The 17,028-nt window shown below is 39.6% G+C and overlaps 1 non-coding gene across 1 annotated transcript; it reads right to left on the bottom strand.

Annotated features, from left to right (window-relative positions):
• Positions 1-14,597: 14,597 nt before the first annotated feature.
• On the bottom strand, positions 14,598-14,704 carry LOC125584623. Its single transcript, XR_007321535.1, has one exon. It is a non-coding gene; the product is annotated as a small nucleolar RNA R71 (small nucleolar RNA).
• Positions 14,705-17,028: the final 2,324 nt, after the last annotated feature.

The raw sequence follows: 17,028 nt of genomic DNA on the forward strand, positions 1-17,028 counted from the left end.
GGTAGAAGTCAAACACTGAAAATTCAGCAATTTAAAATTTGTGAAAAAAAAGTTGAACAAAAACAAAAAACAAAAAAAAAAAACTATGGGGCAGCCTTAAAGCTGGCAAAGATGGCTTTAATGCTTGCAGTTGGAGTTTTCGAGTGTTTTCTCGAGTGCTTTGAGATCCTCTTGATAAATCGCACAACGATCCACTCCACAGCCGCATATGCAGTTTTTGAGGTTATCCGATGATTTTTTCACATCTTCGAGAATTTGCTCACGACGTTTCACCAGAATTTCTGCTAGTAAGCCAATGAGAACGAACAATAGAACGCCCATCACGAAAAAACAATCCTCCAGTTCATCCGCGCTCACCGTCAACGCCATATTCGCAACAAATAAAAATTCTAGCTATTTAGGGCTTCCTAAAGTCAAGTAACTATTTTAAGAAAGAAGATAATTAAAAAAAAAAAACTAATTAAGATACTTAGACTTAGGAGATTCAGAAAGTTATATATGTATATATACACATATAAATTAAGATTTGGATGTCTTCAAATTTCTCCCAATGTAATACTGTTTTGGATTTATCGTTTCCTGATTTAAACTACAACTAACTAGACTTTGATCCGTGCGACCGCGCGAGTATTTATTTTCTCTTTTTAATTTATTGTTTGTACTAAATGATATATTTGTAATATTTAATCAGTAATGTAGATCAAAACTAAAATTTACAGTTATAATAATAGTAAATTAATATTTTAATAAGTATTCTGATATCAATTTTAATCATCCTAATTAAAATAGTATAGGAATTGGTATAATTCTTTCTAATTCTAAAATTTAAGCACCCTTTAAAACAAATAAAATAAACTTATCATTCACAAAATTTATAAAATTATTTGGAATTATAATTTAATTTCTATTAAAATAAATCTGTTAAATAAAAATAATCTCGCACTATTATTGTTTATTCCTTGAGACCATAACCGTCTGAATATTTGTTTTCACTTTAAAAACAATTTTTGTACTAAAGGTTATAATATATATTTGTAAAATTTAAATGTATTACATAATTGTTAATATAACATTTTAAAATAACAATTTTATTTATTACTTTGAATAATTATATTTTATGATTTTAACCGTCTATTATATCACATGTATCATGTAAAAAAATCTAATAGTTATAAATAATTAGACTTATATATATGAAAACATTATTCTAATAATTTATTAATATATTATTTATATTTTATTTATATATTATATATATTGATCATGATACGTTATTTTTTACTTTATTATTTATTACTAATAAATATTGAAAAATATTTAATATATTACTACGAAATATGATAGAAAATCTATTGAAAAATCTATTTTGGTTAAGATTCGATTAAAGAAATTTATAATCCAAATTAGGGAAAGAAAATTAGATGCTTAAATCTATTATTTAAATTGGGAAGACTTCTATTTTTAATAATATACTAAATATTATATTTTTTAAATTTAGTTGTATTACATAATTGTTATATTTTAGATTACATGGAGAGATTTTATTTGTTTGCATTTTCCCGTATATTGTATCACCGATATTAGGTAATCATATAAAAATTTAACATTTATATAATTAGATTTATGTGTAAGATTTTGACTTCCATAAGATAGTGTGAATTTAATTTCACTATATATTCTGTATATAGAATAAATTGGTTAGTACAAATGTAGTCAATATATATATATATATATTGTGTAAAAAGATAGTGTGAATATTTGATATAGAGATAATAGATTTGTGGAACTAATTGATCGATGTAAAGGAGGTGTTTATTTTTTGAATAAATTATGTACATTAAATTTTCAAAACTAAAATAGATTGATCCGCAAGTCAAGGGATAACAATGATTTTGGAAATACATTATGTGATTTAGTAATAGGTAATATTATAAGTTTTTTGTGTATTTTAGTTTCTCAATAATGTTATAATAAAGATTCCTCACTAAGTAATTAGATTTGTATAGTTGGTTTGAATTTAATAACAAACAAATATTTACGTATGAATATATTGATTTGTCTAGTTGGTTTGTATAATATATTGATTTGTCTAGTTGGTTTGTATTTATACAAAAAAACTATACGTATGCATACACTGATATGTCTAGTTGGTTTGCATTTTGAATAAAATGATATTGTTTGTTTAGAAATTATTTCTGTTAGAAAAAATCGATTCGGGGTACAAAAAATAATTAAATAACTTTCCATTGCTTTGTATACATGTTTCATCAACTATATACAGGTGAGGAAGAGAAGAAGATAAAACCGGGAGATGGGCGACGACGACAATGGCGACGGGCAAAACCCTACCAGCGGCGACATCATTCCGATCTCGACTACCGTAGAAGGATCTGTCCCAGCAAAAAGACCTACGGCAAAGGAGACTACGGGAGGGGCGAGCCCTAAATCGCCGTGGACCAAGCAAAACCAAATCGAAGAGCATCTTCCCTCGATAGATGTTGTCAATGTAGTGGCGGCGATTCATGTACCGGAGGATATCTTTGATGACGCTGAACTGCTACGGAAGAGTTATGCCGTTGGCTACTTCATCGGAGACGCGCCTCATGTGGGATCTATTCACGCTACTGTGAATCGCCTCTGGGCTTCTTCGAAGAGCGGCTCAAAGATTGATGTGCAGTTCATTGAAAAGAACACGGTCTTGTTCCGTATTGAAAACAGCCATATGAGAGCTCGAGTAATCCAAAGGCGTTACTGGTACATTTCGGACGTGCCATTGGTGGTGAGCGAATGGACCCCTGAATCAGCCTTGAACCCACCAGATCTTACGGCCATGCCCTTGTGGATCGACCTTAAGGGCGTCCCAAACGATCTATTTTCTCACAAAGGTTTGAAGTGTTTGACAAGGGCCGCGGGGAAGTTTGTCAAACTTCATCCTAATACGGAAAGATGTACTCGGTTGGACGTGGCTCGTGTGTTGGCTGAGGTGAACCTGCATACCTCTTTGGTGGAGAAGATTACTTTCAAAGCTAAGAATGGAGACCAACGAGAGATTTCAGTTAGCTACCCCAGGCTCCCTGCTCGCTGCAGTGTTTGTCAAGGGTGGGGGCACAAGGGTTCAGACTGTAAAGCAGATAGTATTAAGATACTCAAGCGGGGAGGTGAGGATGCGAATAATGGGGGACTTGAAGTAGTTCCCTCTGTTTCAGTGGAGCAGAGTGCACGAGGAGGAAGTGTGGCTATAGATGGCAACGCAGGAGGACGAAATGTGGTTATAGACCTGCTGAAGGAGCTCTCAGCTCTACCTATCAATCCGTTTATGCAAAACGGGGTTCGCTTGGAGATGGCATCGCAGGAGGAGGATGTTATGGACTCTATTGAAACTTCTCGTATTCAAATTGTTGAGCCAACAACTGAGTCTTTTCCAGCAGCTGGAGAAGGAAATTGGTCACTGGTGTCTGGTAAGCAACCTGGTGTCTCAATGGGGAGTCCCAAGTTTCCAAAGGATGATGACGTTACCTTATTGGGATCACCATCTCGTTTCAGCCCTCTTCTGGATTTGGAGCAAGAGGTTGAAGACCTTGAGAAGCAGTATGAGGAGGATACGAACCATGTGGTAGAGGAGATTGAAGAGGGAGAGTTAGTAGAACAGAAAGAAGTCCAACCCAAAACTGAGGTAGCAAAAGGAAGAAGAAAGATCCCCACCTTAGGGAATAAATCAGCAAAGAAATCTATCGTCTGAGCAAAAGATCTGAAGTTTGTGGGCAGGCAGGGACAACAAAAAAAATCTTCCGTAAGGAAGCTATGACGAGTTTCTTTGCTTGGAATATGCGTGGATTTAACATGCCATGCAAACACATAGCAGTTAGAAGTTGGATTCAGTCTGAGAAGCCAAGGTTTGGATGTCTAGTAGAAACAAGGGTTCGTGAAGAAAAACTGATAAAGTGTATGGACGCAGCTATGCCTCATTGGAAAGTTATAACTAACTATGAGCACCATCAGCTTGGTAGGATCTGGTTCTGCTGGTCTAGCGAGGAGGTAGTGGTAACAAAATTGCACATGAGTGATCAGATCATATCTTGCGCCATTCAGATATCAGAAACGGGGCAGGAGTTCATATGCTCAGCTATCTATGCGCACAATACGTCAGCAGAAAGGACTCAGATTTGGAGATATCTGAGAGCAACTCAAGCAGCTTACACTCATCTGCATTTACCGTGGATACTCATTGGCGACTTCAATGAGACCTTATCGTCTTCTGAGTATTCTCGTGCTCTAGATTATCGAACTGATCAGATTGGAATGATGCAGTTTCAAGAAGTAACAACCGACTGTGCGTTGTCGGATCTATCATTTGTTGGAGCTCTTTTTACATGGTGGAACAAAAGGGATGCAGATCCTATTGGCAACAAGCTTGACAGGGCACTGGTGAATGGGGAATGGATGCAGCGATATCCTCAGTCTTTTGCTAAATTTGAAGCGGGAGGGGTTTCAGATCATGCAAGATGTCTGGTCAGGCTCTCAGGACAACTTGATGAATCTAGAAAGCCATTTCGCTTCTTTAATTATCTTGTGGAACACGAAGATTTCTTGCACACAGTCAAGGAAGTTTGGGATACATCGCCTCAGCTTTATCACTCGCGCTCAGCCCTATCTTCCTTCCACAAGAAACTAAAGCTGCTTAAGTTCAATCTCAGAGCTCTGAACCGTTCCAGATTTGGCGATTTGCCAAACAGAACCAAGCAAGCATACGAGGAACTCTGCGAATGTCAGAATAAAGTGCTCGTGAATCCCAGTCCTGAAAAATGTGTTCAGGAGTCTGAAGCTTCTGATCGTTGGCAAAAGCTTGCAAAAATAGAGGAGAAGTTTTGGCTACAAAAGTCGTGTATCAGATGGTTGCAGGCTGGAGATCAAAACACAGTCTTCTATCACCGTAATGTCCAGACCCGTACTGCTCGAAACACCATTAGAAGGCTGATTACCGAGACTGGAGAAGTGCTCAAGGGGGCTGTCGACATTAAGCGAGAAGCGGTTGCGCACTTCCAGAGATTTCTACAATCTCAAGATGCGACTGCAGCAGTGGTTACAAGCGATGAGCTCTGTGATCTTCTGACATATAGATGTCCAGGGGACGCCTGTTCAAAGCTGGCTGCTCCTGTCTCAGGACGCGAGATATATGAGGCCCTGCTCTCATTACCAAACGGCAAAGTGTCGGGACCAGACGGTTATACAAAAGAATTCTATGTTGCGGCTTGGCCTGTGATTGGCAGGGATTTTATTACGGCAATTCAGTTCTTTTTCCTCTTTGGTTTTCTCCCTACTGGAATCAACGCAACAAGTCTAACGCTGATCCCAAAGTTTGTAGGTGCTGAGAAGATGAAGGACTTCAGGCCCATAGCGTGTTGCAATCTACTGTATAAGGTTATCTCGAAGGTGTTAGCTAACAGGCTGAAGCTCATTTTTCCACGAGCTATTGAGGCAAATCAGAGTGCTTTTATAAAAGAGAGGCTGCTGCTGGAAAATGTTCTCTTGGCCTCCGAGTTAGTAAATGGGTATCACAAGGACTCCTGCTCAGCAAGATGTGCTATAAAATTTGACAGTTCTAAAGCATTTGACACAGTCAAGTGGTCTTTTATTGTATCAGTACTTCAGGCGATGGGGCTACCATCACAGTTCATCAACTGGATCAGATTATGCATCTCAACAGCTTCCTTTTCGGTCTCAGTAAATGGCAGCCTTGAAGGTTTCTTCACCAGTGCACGTGGAATACGGCAGGGCTGCTCGTTATCGCCTTATCTGTACGTCATCCTGAGCAATGTACTTTCAAAACTTCTGAATCAAGCAGCTGAGGACAGGAAATTCGCCTATCATCCTCAGTGTCAGGGAGTTAGGCTTACTCATCTAAGTTTCGCTGACGACATTCTGGTCTTTACTGATGGTACCATTGAGTAGGTAAATGGGGTTATAGAGGTTATGAAGGAGTTTGCTGATTTGTCTGGTCTCCACATAAACGCAGCAACATCTCAAATCTTTGTAGCAGGGAGTGATCAAACGGCCATGATTACTGAAGCAGAATCCTTGGGAATTGGAGTTGGAAATCTCCCTATTCGATACTTAGGGATGCTTTTAACCACCAAGTCCTTAACAGCTCACGACTATGAGCCATTGATAGACAAGATCAGAAGAAAGATGCTCTGTTGGTCTAATAAGGGCTTGTCCTTTGCGGGTCGGCTCCAGTTAATAAAATCGGTTATTGTGGGCATGGTGACCTTTTGGAGCTCGGCTTTTATTCTTCCAGCAAAATGTTTGGATACAATAGAAAGCATGTGTAGTGCCTTCCTTTGGTCGGGATCGCCAACACAAACCCACAAGGCTAGAGTGAGTTGGGCAGACGTGTGTTATCCCAAGGAAGAAGGAAGGCTTGGAGTTAGGAGATTGCGAGATACTTCTAAAGTCTACGCGTTAAGGCTTATATGGTGGCTCTTTACTCAAACAACATCCTTATGGGTCTGTTGGATTAAGCACTATCTGCTTAGACAAAACTCCTTTTGGGATGTGAGGGATGACAGCAAGGGATCTTGGATTTGGAGGAAGTTACTTAAGCTAAGGGACTTAGCGTATGAGTTTATGAAAATGGAGGTTCGAGATGGATCAACTACGTCTTTCTGGTTTGATAATTGGATGGGTTCAGGGAAGTTGATTGATGTCACAGGAGCCATAGGCACAACATATTTGGGCCTACCTCGAAGAGCGCTGGTGTGTGATACGGTCTCCTGGGATGGCTGGAGTTTGAGGAATAAGCGCAGTAGGATGTTCCAGACTCTATACAATCAGATACTAGCAATGCCGGTTCCTGATGAAGACAGGGGAGATGATCTGGTTCTGTGGAAGCGAGGAGAGGACGAGTTTCAAGACAGTTTCTCGACTGCAAGTACTTGGGAGCAGATTAGGCACAAAAAGCCTAAGGTAGACTGGTCTGAGGCTGTATGGTTCACGCAGAGCACACCTCAGTACGCTTTTATCACTTGGTTAGCAGTGCAAAACCGGCTTTCTACCGGAGACAGGATGAGGAGCTGGGGTATTACGCAGGGGTGTGGACTTTGTGGAGAAAGGGATGAGACAAGAGATCATCTCTTCTTTGCTTGTGCCTACTCCTTCACTGTCTGGGAAGGTCTAGGGAGAGGGTTCTTTGGACGCAGGACCAACCCTGACTGGTATATCACACTCAATGCGATCAAACGCAAAAGGGCAAATAGACTTGACTCCATCCTACTCAAGATGATCTTCCAAACAGTCATTTACCACATATGGAGAGAGAGAAACTCAAGGCGGCATCAGGGCAACTGGGTATCGACGAACCGAATGCATAAGGCCATTGATCGATCGATGAGAAATAGGATAGTGTCGCTGAAGTATGGTTCGCAGCATCGATATGTTGGACTGTTACAGAGATGGTTCGAGCTCACGGCTTAGGCATATGGGGGTCTTTGGAGGTCTTTCTATAGGTCTCCCTATTCTTTTCTACTTTCAGTATATTCTTCATAATTTGATTCTTTGTAAATGTAATTCTTTTACCTAGGTTGATCAATAAATTTGAAATTTCATCAAAAAAAAAAAAAAGAGAAGAAGATAAATTGTTCTGGTTTATATTACAAGAAGGCTGTAGGTCACAGTAATGTATATGAGAGTAGAAATTTATGTAAATCATAAGTAGACTGAACATTTGGAAGTGACGAACAGTTACGTATATCAATGAGATTTGATTTTCTGAAGTAATTGCAGGCTTGTAGCCGATTTTTTAGTTAAAATTTGAATTAGGAAAATTAATTAATAAACCAAAAAAGACAAAGAATAATAAAAGATAAGTTTATTAAATATTCCAATGGCATTCTATTATAAATATTGTGCAAGTTTAAGAATTAGTCTAATTTTGTACTTCTATTTTAATATATTAGATCATGTACTATCTTATAGTATCTACACCCACCTCCGAAATAACATAACTCGTGTATTGCCGATCAAGAATAAAATAACTTTAATTAAAGGATATAGATCATCGCGGACCAATTACTTAATGATATTCTACTACTCTGTTAAGTTATTAGCTATGAGGTGTCAAAATGAGCTATAGCTCTTGAGTTATAGCTCATGAGTTACCTCAGTTCAGCGTGTTTTTTATAAGCATGACCTCTATATTTTAAGCCTACTGAATAAATGAGTTTAATGATCGAACTTAAATTAGATCACGAGTTATATGAACGATTTTTAATTGAGCTTGTTCATTTTTATATTTACAATTGTATATAATATAATATATATATATTATATATATTTGGATAACTTCTATTTTTATGTAAAAAGAGATAATTTCTATATTTATCATATTTATCTTCTAAAATTAAAATGTCAAACCAAATTTTATTAAAAGATAATTTATATATTAATCATATTTCTCTTCAAAAATTAAAATGTAAAATATACATATAAGTAATATGGAAATTAAACTTTTAAAAGTTATCTATAACTTTTTCAAAGAAAGAAAGAAAAAACTATATTGTTTAGGAATTATCAAAATCTTCTATATAAACCCACATTAGTTTCTTTTTTTTTAATTTTGTCATGTGTCTTTTATTTAGTATTTACTATTTATGTTTTGGATTTTTAATATTAAATTTTAAACAATATTTTAGAAGTTATTTTATCATTATTTTGTTATTAAATTTTAAACAATATTTTAGAAGTTATTTTTTATTATTATTTTTATTTAGATCACGAGTTAGCTCATTTAACTCATGATCTATATTAGAGATGTCAAACTAGGTACTGGCCTGCGGGCCCGGCCCGTTAGGGATTGGTTTAGGACGGGTTTGGGCCGGTGATTTCATGTCCCGCAAAAAAGCGGGCCTGGCGGGAGAGGCTTGTCGCGGAACCGGACCCAAAGCGGGCAAGCCCATAGTAATCTGCGGGTTTCTCCACGCCTGCAACCCTAGTCTCTAGACTCTTCATTTGCTCTTCACCTGAAAAAAAAAACGTGAGAGAGATAGAGTGAAAGGCGATGTGGTTGCGACTTCCACCGTGGAAAGAAACAGAGCTCCGACGATGACGACAGCGGTTCGCTCTCCCGACACTGCTTCTGCTCACTACTTCGTCTTCCAACTGCAGTCTGCAGTAGAGGAGCTAAAACGACAAGGGTCTGACAAAGTAGATTCTTCTTCTTCGATGTGTCTTCCGTTTTTCCCTATGAGCTTCCAAACTCCTCAGATCGGACATGCATGTACAGAGTTATGTATTTCAGACAAAAAATTGAAGTTCTTTTGGACTTATAATCTCTGCTGTAACTCTTTGTTTTTTTCAGGTTGTTAGATAAGAAGACCAACAAGATCCGAGGTAGTGATCTAGCTTAGTGATCTATAGTTTGTGTTATGTCTTATCTAGGTTAGCGATCCATGTAAACAATTGAACAACAAGATCTGAAAGCGTACTGTTAGATCCTAGTATTAAAAAGACCAACAAGCGTGTCTTTGTTTCATCGTTTGTTTTTGTATATTTTGTGTTATGTCTTTGACTCATTGTAGCTTTGGTTTCAGGTAACAACAGTGTTGATCGAGAATGCTTATTGTCTGAGGTAACCTTTCTTTTATTTAGTGATAAAACTTCTATCTAATAGAACAGAAATAAATTGTGTTCAGTCTCTGATATGTTTGTTTGTCATGTTGTATTTGTTTTGTGTAATGTTTTGAGGCGATGAAGTGATGAAGAACAAGGAGGCGACTGGTTCATCCTAACAGCTTTTCATTCCCTAACAGCTTCAGTACCTCAGGTTAGTCAGTCTCTTATGCATAACTAGTAATCGTTGATAGAAGGGCTCGATGTCTATTGTCTTGTGTTGACTAGTTCGGTGAATCTTCGCTGCGTAGCTTATGAAAAATCATTCTGCGGATTTTAAGGGTGATTGTTCTTAAGCTATGCGTGTAGATTCACTGCAAAGTTAAGACAAGAGTATTGTCTTCTGTTCAGTAGTGTAGCGACTTGTTTCACTTGTTTGCATTATAGTATCATGTAAACTCTCTGATATGTTTTTTCTTTTTGTCTGTGTCACGCGTTTGAATATGTGTTGCCTCGAGCTCGTGGAGTGATCGTGACCAAGGAGGCATCAGCACGTCAGCCTACCATTGCTATGACCAGCTTTATGACCTCAGGTTAGTCGCAGTCTTCCGTAGAACTAATAAGCATTGATAGGAGAACTCACTGGTTAGATAGAACTCCCTGTTTAGATAGGTTAACTCACTGTCTTGCTGAAGAACCACTGTATTGATATGAGAGCTCATTGTCTTGCTTAGAACTAGCTTTATTGATATGAAAACTTGCTGTTTGATGTTGATCTGTTGTTAAATGCTTGTATACGCTGCTTGTCCTCAAGCTAATAAAAATTTGTGAATGTTTATGTGAATGTTTATGTGAATGTTTACGTAGCTTACTAGCTTGTCCTCAAGCTAGTATAAAATTTAAATTATCAATTTTTAACTTAATTAAAATTTTAAAATATTTTAAAAACCCTAAAACCACTAACACACGTAGCTTAGGTTAAGGGAGCCGTAACTTAGCTTAGAATAGAATTTTCTAAACCAACCGAGACCTGAGAGACCATGGGATCAAGAAGCGACTCAGAAGAGCAGTTCACTTTGGATACTAACTACGTTCCACCAGATACAACGGACTTTGAGACTCAACAAGTCATGGCAAGACTTGCGGCAATTGATGAGAGCGATGATCAGCGTGATGGTGGTGATGAGGGAAACAAGCAAGGTCACAAAAGAAAGCTGATCAGTCTGGTGGATTCAGAAGAGGAAGTTGATGTTGAAATAACTCCAACAACCCAACCGAGGAAGCCTCCTAGAAAAATCAGCTTTGGAACAACCTCTCAGAAACCCATGTACCGATCCACTCTGGATGGAGGTAGTGGCTCTTCCCGACAGGCCAGTAGTCAGAAGAAGACTGTTCCTCTGAAATCTGTGATTCGTGGAGGGAGGAGAAAGCCAGCGCCTCGGGGGTCGTCTACTCAGTCGCGGAAAAACAAAGGACCGAGTACTCAGTCCCGGAAAAACAAAGGACCGAGTACTCAGTCGCTGAAGAAGAAGAGCAAGATCCAAGAGGAGATACCAGATTTTGATGAGGAACTAGTAGAAGATGATTTGGACGAGGATGAAGCCGGTTTGGATGAAGCCGGATTGGATGAAGCCGGTTTGGATGATATGGAGAATAGGCAACGATCAGATGTGTGGAAGGATTTCACGGTGGTTGAAAAACACAATGGAGATTTGAAAGCTGTGTGCAATCATTACAGGATTGAGTATGCATGGTATTCTCACTCGCATGGAACAAGTGGGCTGAGAAGGCATCGGGGGAGATGTAAAATGTATCCAAGGAATACTGGGAGGCAGCAACAACTCAATACTGAAGGGAAAGTAGTATCTCGCAAGTATGATCATACTGTGTTCAGACAGATGGTAGCTAAGACTATAGTCCAGCATGATCTACCTTACGCGTACGTTGAGTATCAAAAAGTTAGAGACACATGGGCGTATTTGAATGCTGATGTCCAAACAATTTGTCGAAACACAGCGAGAGCAGATGTGTATCGATTATATGAAAGTGAGAGAGACACAATCAAGAGGGAATTATGGAGTCTTCCTGGACGAGTGTCCTTCACATCCGACTTGTGGACATCAGTGAAACGAGAAGGATACATGTGTGTGACAGCACATTACATTGATCGGAATTGGAAGTTGAACAGCAAGATCTTGACATTTTGTGCTCTACCACCACCACATACTGGTATGAATGTTGCGGTTCAACTCCTTGAATCACTGAAAGAGTGGAGAATTGAAAAGAAGGTGTTCTCGGTCACATTAGATAATGCTCCAAGTAATGACTCGATGCAGGATATTGTGAAATCGTAGCTAAATTTGAATGATGATTTGTTGTGTGGAGGAGAGCTTTTTCATGTTAGATGTGCAGCTCACATACTTAACCTCATTGTGCAAGATGGGTTGAAGGTTATTGGAGACTCTTTGCAGAAAGTAAGAGACAGTGTTAAGTATGTTTTAGGATCGGAAACGCGTGAACAGCTGTTCCACAAATGTGTGGATGCTGCCGGTGGAGTAGAAGGTGGATGGCTTATACTGGACGTGCCGACAAGATGGAACTCAACTTACTATATGCTTGAAAGAGCCATCAAGTACCGTAAAGCATTTGTTAAGTTGGAGGCATTTGATAAGAAGGGTTATAAAACGGCGCCCACAGCTGAGGAATGGATTAGAGCAGCCAATATTTGTGATTTTTTGGGTCCTTTTGCTGTGATCACAAGCTTGATGTCTGGTTCGAATTACCCGACTGAAAACTTGTTTTTCTATCAGGTTTGGTTGATCCATGATTGGTGATATCTTGCATATTTACATTGTTTTATCCATTCATCCATGAGCATTTTCATCATATAGATTAGGATTAGCCATGTCTAGGTTGCATTTTGCATTCATTGTCCTTATTAGGTGCTGGAGTGTGCCATGGAGTGATTTGAGATGTTTGGGAGCATTGTGATCCAAAAGGGGGTGAAAGATGAGCATGGATGGAGTCTTTAGAGAAATCTTCTGTTACTAAGATTTTGTGGAGACACAGAAAATTGAGTTAGCTTTCTAATGGAAGTGGTTTCAAGTCATTTGGAGATGTAATGAAGGAGTTATGATCAATTTACTAGAGTCATATCCATCCTGGTCGAGCATCGCAGAGTGACCTCTCAGAGCGACCTACCGAGGTCGCTCCCAGCCAGAGCGACCAGTCCAGAGCGACTACCTCAAGTCACTCCCAGCCAGAGCGACCAGCCAGAGCGACCAGCTCAAGTCACTCGCGTTTTGACGCGGCGAGACACGAAAAAATGCGTCGGGAGCGACCTCCTGGAGCGACTATGCTAGGTCACTCCGCGTGTTTTGCTTGGACGATTTTTATGTTATTTCAGGGGCCTTTTGGTCATTTGTTTTGATGTTTTACACTTTCTAAACCTAAGTTAAGTACTCTTGTAAGCCATTGGAGGCAGGATAATCTCTTTTCTAGAGAAGAACTAGTAAAAAACCTTTTTTGATTCAGATTTCATTGCTTTCATCTTGTGTTCTTGTTGATTTCTTATCTATTTCTCTACATGGTTAATCTAAAATCCAATATGGGTTTAAGAGGAATCATGGAGATTAGTGAGTAATCACCTTTTGAATTCATGGGTTAGGGAGATTAAGGGTGATTAGGTTAGTTCTAGGATGTTTTAGTGTAGATCATTCTTGTTCCTTGCTAGTAGAGTATTCATAATGCATCTTCTGAGTTGGCCACTCAAAAGTTGATCAATAGACATTTCCCACCCAAAAGGTGTTTGATGAAATGCCTGAGACAATTCTCCTAGGCTTTTAGTATACTTTGCCAAAGACATTTGTTGTTAAAGATGCTAAGATAGCTAATAGACTTGTTAGTAATGATTGCTTTCATATTATTCAACCAAAGACATTTGATGTTTGAGATATGTTAGCAAATGAGCATTCATCTAGACATAGAGCTTGCTTAGAATTGTGTCTAGGCTTAAGGTTGATAGTTTGATTGATCATTTACCATCCTTAGTTCGATACTTGATCACCCAAGGTCTAATCCCTATGCCCATGAGTTCTCTTTTCCCTTAGTCAAGAAAGTATCATTCTGTTATTGCTTTTTAGTTTTAGTCATAGCTTAAAACTCATCTAAATCATTGGTTGCACTTAGATTAAGTGAGTACTTGCATTCTCGGTGCTTTGATATCTCTCAGAACTGGTTCGACAATCACTATAGTACAACATTCGTCTTAGGAGCCCTGAAAACTCCTAACATCAAATTGGCGCCGTTGCCAAATTCCGAGTAGATTTAAACTTTGAGATTTAGTCACTTGCTTGAGACTAAGTCATTTTTATTTTCTTTTGTTACTGATTCTTCTTCACCTCCCTTTAATCTACAGGTGTATGAACTTGCGGAGCAAGGGTCCATCAAACCTAGTTCCACGAGCTGCATACATCAGAGCTTTAGAGAGAGAGTGTGCTAGAAAGAAAAGAGAAGAAGAGCAACATGCTCAACTGGAAAGACTGAACACTGATATGGGAGACGTACATCAGCATGATGCGGGCGTCAATGGCGCTAATAACAATGCTCCAGCAAACCAACATCGAACAGTTCGACCCATTGGCACTTATGACCGCCTCAATATTCATGGTCATAGATTGGGAATCCGAGCACCAGCTGTAGCAGCCAACAACTTCGAGATCAAATCAGGACTCCTCAACATGATTGAGAACAACAAGTATCATGGCTTGGCTCTAGAGGATCCATTTGATCACTTGGACAGGTTTGACAGCTACTGCGGGTTGTCAAAAACCAATGGTGTGTCCGAAGATGCTTTAAAGCTCAAGCTATTCCCTTTCTCTTTGGGGGATAAGGCACGTCAGTGGGAGAAGTCTCTACCCAACGACTCTATCACCACTTGGGATGACTGCAAGAAAGCATTCTTGGAGAAGTTCTTCTCTACTTCAAGAACTGCTAAGCTGAGAAATGAGATTTCTAGCTTTCAACAGAAGAACTTGGAAGGTTTCAGCGAAGCCTGGGAGAGATTCAAGGGCTACCAAGCTCAATGCCCACACCATGGTTTCTCTAAGGAGAGTTTGCTGAGCACATTCTACCGTGGTGCTCTTCCTAAGTACAGGGCCAGACTGGATACAGCTAGCAATGGGTTCTTCTTGGGGAGAACTGAGGAGGATGCAGAGGAGCTGGTTGACAACATGGTTAAGAGTGATGCAGACTACAGTGGAGACCACGACAGAGGCAGTAGAACAGATGATAAGCAGACGAGGAAGGAGTTGAAAGCTCTACAGGATAAGATAGACATCCTCCTTGCTGATAAAGCCACACAAGAGCAGCTGCACTTTGTTGGTAACCCAAGCCAAGATACACCACCTGTTGTCCATGAGGTTGAGGGTTTGGAAGGTCAGGAAGAGCTGTGTTTCATCAACAACAATGGTAGCTGGTACAAAAAAGAGCCCAACTTTCAGTACAACAACTACCAACAGAAATCCTATCCCAACAACCAACAGAGTGGTTATCCGCCTCGAAACAACCAGCAAGGCAGCTATCAACCTCAGCAAAACCCCTCATCTGGTTCCTCTGCTCCACAAGAGAGCAGCACTGACACCCTGCTGAAACAAATCTTGGAGTCTCAGACTAGAAGTGAGAAGCATGTTGGTTATGAGTTGAAGAACCTTCATTCCAAGATTGATGGGAGCTACAATGAGCTCAACAACAAGTTCTCACATCTTGCTTCTACAGTCAAGAATTTAGAGAATCAGTTTGCTTCCATGAACACTCACCAGACTCGCCAGCAAGGATCTCTACCTGGAAAATCTGACCAAAACCCCAAGGAGGCCAAAGCTATCACCCTTAGGAGTGGTAAGCAGTTACCTCCTACAACCCTTACCAGGGATGCTGAGAAACTAGGTGAGGAGGTGGCCATCAACTTAGATGATGAAGTGGTGATTGTTGATGAGAAAATCATTGAAGAAATCTTGGAAAAGATTGTGGAAGCCAAGGGTAAAGGAAAGGTTGGGGAAGAAAAGAAAACAGTGAAAGATGGTGAAGTTCTTGCTCCAGCAAGTGAGAATTCTTTTGTTCCTCCTCCCTATGAACCCAAACTAGCATTCCCTGGTAGATTCAAGAGGCAGCTGCTAGAGAAGTACAAGGCTTTGTTTGAGAAGCAAATGAGTGAAGCTCAGGTTGCAATGCCCATCATCGATGCTCTCATGTTGATTCCTCAATACAACAAGTTCCTGAAAGATGTTGTAGCTGCAAAGAAGAAGGAAATGGAAAGCATGATGATTCTTACCCATGAGTGCAGTGCCATCATCCAGAGGCTTGATGTTCCAGAGAAGTTAGAGGATCCAGGATGCTTCACACTACCTTGTGCTCTTGGACCTATGGTATTTGAGAAATGTCTCTGTGATTTGGGAGCTAGTGTCAGCGTGATGCCTTTTTCTGTTGCAAAGAAGCTTGGATTCATTCAGTACAAGAAGTGTAGACTCTCTTTGGTGTTAGCTGATCGTTCAGTGAAGTACCCTGTGGGCATCTTAGAGGACCTACCTGTAAAGATTGGAAGGTATGAGATACCTACAGATTTTGTGGTGCTTGAGATGGGTGAGGAGGCTCAAGATCCATTGATTCTTGGAAGGCCATTCTTAGCTACAGCAGGAGCAATTGTTAAGGTGAAAGAGGGCACGATTGATCTCCATTTTGGTAAAGGGCATGTTCTCCACTTTGACATCAAGGAGAAAATGAAGAAACCAACTGTGTTCGGGCAAGCCTTCTACATTGAAGAGATGGGCACTCTTGCTGATGAGCACCTTGAAGAGTTACCACCTGAGGACGACGAGGAGGGAGCATCTCCCTCTACTCATTCCCCATAGAAGGTAACCCACCACACTCCCTTGTATATACCATTTTGTTTTTGCATATTAGTCTTCTTCTCGGTATCTCTCTCTCTACTTGACAACACAGAGACTGTGTAACTCAAGTTTGGGGGAGGTACCAAGTATTTGATGATGTTTGCTTTGATGTTATTTCATTGAGTCATGCATTGCATACCTATTTGCATATAGAAAAAAAAAATCAATCATTTAGTTTGCATCAATTGCATTTCTAGGAGAGTCTAGAGCATATAGGTTGCATTCACTTGCATTGGGAGCAATGATTTTAAATGTCTTGTAAAGAACACTATGTTGCACCTGAGTAGCTTTTTCACCTCTCAAAAAGACTTGTATGTTTCGAGCCTTGAAAACTCTTCCTGAAACTTGTTGATTGCTGAAACTCAGTCTTTGAAGCCAACTACAACCTTATTTGAACTGAACGAACTTAATGCTTCTTGCTCATGGTTCCTTGTGTACTGAGTCATGGCTATACACACTTGAGTTGTCACATCTTTTATGC

The sequence above is a fragment of the Brassica napus genome, chromosome C3 (assembly GCF_020379485.1).
Source record: "Brassica napus cultivar Da-Ae chromosome C3, Da-Ae, whole genome shotgun sequence".
Lineage (NCBI taxonomy): Eukaryota > Viridiplantae > Streptophyta > Magnoliopsida > Brassicales > Brassicaceae > Brassica > Brassica napus.